Genomic DNA, 7,589 nt, shown 5'->3' on the forward strand with positions numbered 1-7,589 from the left:
TCTAGCTTCTGGCACATACTTAGGCTAATTAACTTACTGACAAATAATTAATTGTTTGACAATAGACAAATTCAGCGATGCAACGAGAACATATGTCAATATATATCATCAACAAATATATGTTCATGTGTCTACAGTGTGTGGTGATCAATCCTCTCATATACAAAACAGATCACTAAGTATCACTACGTGAGCCATCACTACATGAGTCGCTACTATCAGACTCGGAATCATCATCAACATCAGCACTGCCACCACTCGTGCCCCTGCTGTCCACCTTTATGTTCATGAAAAACCAACCCCTATCTGCCTTTATGTCCAGATAAACCAGCCCTCTGGCCACCTAGGTGAAGAGCATGCAACCCTACAGTCCAGCCCTCCTGTGTACCAAGGGAGAGAGAGAGAAAAGAGCATGTGAGGGGGATATATGTTTTGTATGAGTTTGTGACAAGCATTCCTCTCAAGGAGCTGGAGGTTGCAATGACAAAACACCAACCGCTCTAGCTGAGCGGTACTCAGCCTATTCCTCTTCTTTGTATGGAAGAGGGCCCAAGTGCTCCAATTCCTCTCACATGGACCCGAACTACAATCCTGTGAGCACAATTTCCGTACTTCTCCCACCATGAGACAGGCTGTATAGCTGAGTCTCTCGAAGCTTTGCAGTCTCTCGACCAAAGCTCCCTGTCTGGTTGCGAAAGGCCTGTTTCCACATGAAACCTTTAGGCATGTTTCCCTTTGAAACTTCTGTCCTGTTTCCATACAGAACCATTCATGGCACCATTCAACAATAGTGCCAACAACAGCATACATCTAGTTACCTGTTCCCTCATGAAACATCTGGCAACATAGAGATGCCCATAACTGTAGGTCCCTCTGTTCCTTTCTAGCAGGAAGAAAAACAATCTGCTCCATGAGCACGCAGCCATGTGAGCTTGCATCACTCCCATGCCAAGAAACATAACCAGGTGACCTTATACTTGCAGCCAATAACCCATGTACATAGCTGAATTTGCAGCCAAAAAAAATAGCCCATAAACTGTCCTCGAACTAATCTCAAAATAGTCCCGAACCAAAGCAAAGAGAAGCTGAAGGTTCCATCAATTGAACGCCATCGACATGATGTCTATGTTCATGAAAAACTAGCCCCTGTCCACCTTTATGTCCAGAGAAACTAGCCCTCTGGCCACCTAGGAGAAGAGCACGCAACCCTGAGAGCGCCTGCAGTCCGCGGCCCTCCTGTGTACCAAGCGAGAGAGAGAGAAAAGAGAATGTGAGGGGGATATATGCTTTGTATGCGTTTGTGTGACAGGCAGAGTCTGAGCTCCAGGCGGACTATCTAATAGGGTGACCAGCACGATAGGGGTGAAGCAGGGATGCCCGCTATCGCCCACCCTCTTTGGACTGTACATTGATGCGGTCTCTGATTATGTAGACAGATTGGGAGGCCCAGGGGCATGCCTGGCAGGGGTGTTGGTTGATGATATTGTTCTAATCTCAGACTCTCTGGAGGGATTACAGAGACACCTAGATGCATTACAGTTGGCAGAGGATGGAGATACTCATTGTTGGTATGCTCAGATCACTACAAGACAATGCTGCCATACACGCGTTTCATACACGCGATAAATTACGGGCGCGTGTATGGTCGCGCATGTATTTGAATAGAATCGGGTGCGTGTATTTTGGCATTTAAATTTGCGTGTATATTGGCATTTATCAATGCGTGTATAAGCGCGTGTATATACATGCAATAATACACGCATCAATACATGCTTGGTAAAGAAAAACTAAATTCCTTTACAAAATTAAAAACTATTTTCTTTAAACCATCTCATAGTACATTATAGTATATATCATTACACAATCCCACTATATGCATTTACAACAATGAAATATATTCAAAAATAAATCATGAGATGATAATTAAAAGACAACACACACAATAGAAATGTCATCAATTTAGAACGATACAGTGACGGATTGGTTAGGGTTCGATCTCATCTTCAATAAGATCCATCCTTGCCAAACGATCAACATCAATATCCATTTGATCAATTTGTAAGGCTACGATTAAATTTATTCCACTATCGATATTCCACTATCGATATTCTGTACTCCATTGATAATGGTATCGATGTCCTGATCATCCTCATCAACATCACCATCATCCTCAATGGTAGGGTCATTCTCATGATCATGAGAAATGGCACGCTCATCCTCATTATCATGATCATCTCTTATTTCTTGATCATCGGTCACAACATCTTCATTGGCATGTTTGACATCATCTTCATTGCGGCTTGTTACATCCTCCATATGCTCCATATCAGTAAATGTATTATACATCACTTTGGAACATGGTGCAATAGGGATGACGTACCACCATTTAATGTCATGCACCATTGGTAGATAGATAACCTACTCAAATACACATAGTGCAGTAATTAATTAGCATATCAAAAGTCAAGGGGTACGCGAGCTTAGATATATATGTACATGAAACACATTAGTAAAAAAATGCATACCTGCTCACATTGTTGTGGCAATACGAGCCTATCTTTCTTTGTTTGCCAAAACTTTGTAGAGTCAATAGTTACATAGCCACTTGCATGGCGTTTTATCGTTGCATTAGGCCCTTTTTCCACCACGTTCATTTGCCATTTGACATCCAAAACATACACAAAGAATTGACGAAAGTCAAGCCTAAATATGTCTTAGATTGTGCCACAATAATCATCCATTTTTCCATTAGCTCCCTTAAAGCTACTAATGACACCGCAATCTTGTGTATTCCTCTTTTCATCAATTCTTTGTGTTTGAAAATGCTTGCCTTCACACCATATAGCATTGAACATAGTGCACTGGACCAAAATAGAAGCAATATTTGTGTAAGCAATGTGAATAAATATTAAAAGCAAATCACTTACAACTAATGCAAAACATTAGTTCTACGTACCTTTAACATGCATCCTCGTGCATACTCCCATTCTTCCGCCGTGATATGCAGCCCCTCGTCTCGCTCTCTGCTCTCTCCATTTCCTCATGCAACCAATCAACATGGATATCATTCGAAAGTGTAAGATCCCTGTTCCCACCGAGCAACAGATTCGGGATACTAGCAGCGGAAGTAGCACTTCTCGCGCGGGACAGGGGTCCCACATTCGGGGTCTCACCCACGGATATCCGGATAAGAGACTAATCCGTCGGTTGTTCCAAAATCGAACCCGAAAAAACTTCCTTTACCGGAAAGCACGAGCGATTCCACCAGGATAACTTTTTACTCTAACGTAGTCAAGAACATTTCTGATCGAGCTGATCCAATTACATCTATAAGATACATGGTCAGATTAAGGAAGAAACTTGCACTTGGATCATTGGGATCAACGCTTTTTTCCCCATTCAAGAGACACAGCCGTTGATTCCTATCCATAGAACAGTTACTGTCCGGGATTTATTTTATCTATCGTAAAAACAAAAGTTTGAGTCTCGATTTACGGATCCATCAGTCCAGCCTAACCCCATCCAATCCCATGGGTTAGCCAACCACCCAACCACTGTAGTGATGGGATCCAATTAAGAATTTGGTTAAGTTTTGTCCCGGGTACCAAGGAAAAGAGTTCCAAGGCCCCCTAGCCGGATGTTCATGCAAAATAAAACTAGTCACACCACTCACACACCCAATATGAAATTGCCTTTTTCACAGATTCAACCAGTTTAAAACAATCCTTTAATAAAACCATAGTATCACTGATCACAATCTTCCAATTTATCCAATTGATTCTTAATTTCCCATCATTCCTTCATTAGAGTATCTATGGCATCATTGGCAACTAGAACGCTCAGGGGCCGTTTCGATAGTTCCTAGCCCTTAATACTCGGCAATATAATCACTTATCAAGATGGACTCTCGTTGAAGATCAGCAAGATCAACCAACAGATCCATATAAAGAGCCATGGACTCATCCATTGAAGACCAGCAAGGTCACTCAACCAGATCCATGCTCGAATTCAGAAAACAACTCCAACTCTGTTCCAATATCTTCCTCGACGCACGCGTGGGTATCCTAGGCGACCCAGAGCCCGAGCACCGTATGGTCAGCACCCTCTAGGATCCTTCGCAGCAGGTGACCTAGCGCTTCACTCATAGGCCGCTTCCTTGGCCCCTCATCCACCGTACCGGAAGCTCACCATTTTAATCGCACCGAGGCTGGTCAAGACCTCGGCCGACCTTGCTACGCGAGACGTCCTTCATTGACTCCCCGTCAGCAGTTGCAACTTTACCATCATGACCTTAAACACAAGACGGTCAAAATGCTCCCCCCAGCATTCTTGACATAAAACAATCATTTACAAACAGCATTTACAAACAGCATTTACAAACAGTTTACAATACAATTTCTATTTTAACTTTCATTTTTCCAAATTATCCCTCATCAATCTACATTACTTATTCCATATTCCATTTATATGTATACTCATCCCATCACATCATTTCCATCTCATCACTTCAGATTCCCTCACAACACATATCGTATATTCACATCTATACATCCACATCTATATGCGTACATTCACATCTACATGCATACATCTACATCTCTATGCATACATCCACATCCACATTCACCTTCACCTCCATACATCTACATCTATATTCTCAAACATAATTAAAATCATATCAATCACATTCGAAATCATCATCTAGATAGCATTAATGCTTATAATTTCAAGTCTTAGATTTACTCGTATATACTGTCAGTAAAGAGCTGCAGTATACTCTCGGTATATACGGATAGTCACGGCCCTTGGAATTATAAGGTAAATACTATCATGTCTAGGCCTCAAGCAAGTCAGGGATTCTATATAATTGCGGTACTTCCATCTAAAGACCCAATTACCAATTTATGAGTTTCAGTTTGAATATCAAATTGTATGAATTATCTCACACAATTATAACCTTTTTGTATTTCTTGATAAATTTTTGATATATTTGTCTTCTCAGTTGATCTTTATTAACCTGGCTCTGATACCAACTGTAAGATCCCTGTTCCCACCAAGCAACAGATTCGGGATACTAGCAGCGAAAGTAGCACTTCTCGCGCAGGACAGGGGTCCCACATTCGGAGCCTCACCCACGGATATCCGGATAAGAGACTAATCCGTCGGTTGTTCCAAAACCGAACCCGGAAAAACTTCCTTTACCGGAAAGCACGAGCGATTCCACCAGGATAACTTTTTACTCTAACGTAGTCAAGAACATTTCTGATCGAGCTGATCCAATTACATCTATAAGATACATGGTCAGATTAAGGAAGAAACTTGCACTTGGATCATTGGGATCAACGCTTTTTTCCCCATTCAAGAGGCACAGCCGTTGATTCCTATCCATAGAACAGTTACTGTCCGGGATTTATTTTATCTATCGTAAAAACAAAAGTTTGAGTCTCGATTTACGGATCCATCAGTCCAGCCTAACCCCATCCAATCCCATGGGTTAGCCAACCACCCAACCACTGTAGTGATGGGATCCAATTAAGAATTTGGTTAAGTTTTGTCCCGGGTACCAAGGAAAAGAGTTCCAAGGCCCCCTAGCCGGATGTTCATGCAAAATAAAACTAGTCACACCACTCACACACCCAATATGAAATTGCCTTTTTCACAGATTCAACCAGTTTAAAACAATCCTTTAATAAAACCATAGTATCACTGATCACAATCTTCCAATTTATCCAATTGATTCTTAATTTCCCATCATTCCTTCATTAGAGTATCTATGGCATCATTGGCAACTAGAACGCTCAGGGGCCGTTTCGATAGTTCCTAGCCCTTAATACTCGGCAATATAATCACTTATCAAGATGGACTCTCGTTGAAGATCAGCAAGATCAACCAACAGATCCATATAAAGAGCCATGGACTCATCCATTGAAGACCAGCAAGGTCACTCAACCAGATCCATGCTCGAATTCAGAAAACAACTCCAGCTCTGTTCCAATATCTTCCTCGACGCACGCGTGGGTATCCTAGCCGACCCAGAGCCCGAGCACCGTATGGTCAGCACCCTCTAGGATCCTTCGCAGGTGACCTAGCGCTTCACTCATAGGCCGCTTCCTTGGCCCCTCATCCACCGTACCGGAAGCTCACCATTTTAATCGCACCGAGGCTGGTCAAGACCTCGGCCGACCTTGCTACGCGAGACGTCCTTCATTGACTCCCCGTCAGCAGTTGCAACTTTACCATCATGACCTTAATCACAAGACGGTCAAAATGCTCCCCCCAGCATTCTTGACATAAAACAATCATTTACAAACAGCATTTACAAACAGCATTTACAAACAGTTTACAATACAATTTCTATTTTAACTTTCATTTTTCCACATTATCCCTCATCAATCTACATTACTTATTCCATATTCCATTTATATGTATACTCATCCCATCACATCATTTCCATCTCATCACTTTAGATTCCCTCACATCACATATCGTATATTCACATCTATACATCCACATCTATATGCGTACATTCACATCTACATGCATACATCTACATCTCTATGCATACATCCACATCCACATTCACCTTCACCTCCATACATCTACATCTATATGCATACATCCACCTCCACATTCACATCCACATCTATACATCCACCTCTACATCCACATCTACATCTATACACCTACATCTACATGTATACATCCACATCTCCATTCACATCTACATCTATACATCTACATCTACATGCATCCATCCACCTCCACATCCACATCTACATCTACATGCATACATCCATATCTCCATTCCCATCTACATCTATACATTTACATCTACATGCATCCATCCACCTCCACATCCACATCTACATCTATACATCTACATCTACATGCATACATCCATATCTCCATTCCCATCTACATCTACATGCATCTATCCACCTCCACATCCACATCTACATCTATACATCTACATCTACATGTATACATCCACATCTCCATTCACATCTATATCTATACATCTACATCTACATGCATACATCCATATCTCCATTCCCATCTACATCTATACATCTACATCTACATGCATCCATCCACCTCCACATCCACATCTACATCTATACATCTACATCTACATGCATACATCCATATCTCCATTCCCGTCTACATCTATACATCTACATCTACATGCATCCATCCACCTCCACATCCACATCTACATCTATACATCTACATCTACATGTATACATCCACATCTCCATTTACATCCTCATCTATACATCTATTTCTACATGCATACATCCACATCTCCATGCATACATCCACCTCCACATTCACACTCATATCCATACCTCTACATCTACATGCAAACATCCATATCTCCATGCATAATAATATTCTTTTAATTAATCTAGGATGATAGTTCCTAGAATATGGTAGGAAGTCCTCTTTTTATGCTTTGAATGAAATTATTTTATACGTAATCTCTATAAAAACTTTGCCATAGCTCCGCTACTATGACTGATAAATCTCAATTTTTTCTAAGGGATAAGGCTTATCATTAAGGGAATAATTAGAATGGTCTCTAATTG

Source organism: Cibotium barometz, chromosome 46 (genome assembly GCF_041138505.1).
Source record: "Cibotium barometz isolate CiBa-2024 chromosome 46, ASM4113850v1, whole genome shotgun sequence".
Lineage (NCBI taxonomy): Eukaryota > Viridiplantae > Streptophyta > Polypodiopsida > Cyatheales > Cibotiaceae > Cibotium > Cibotium barometz.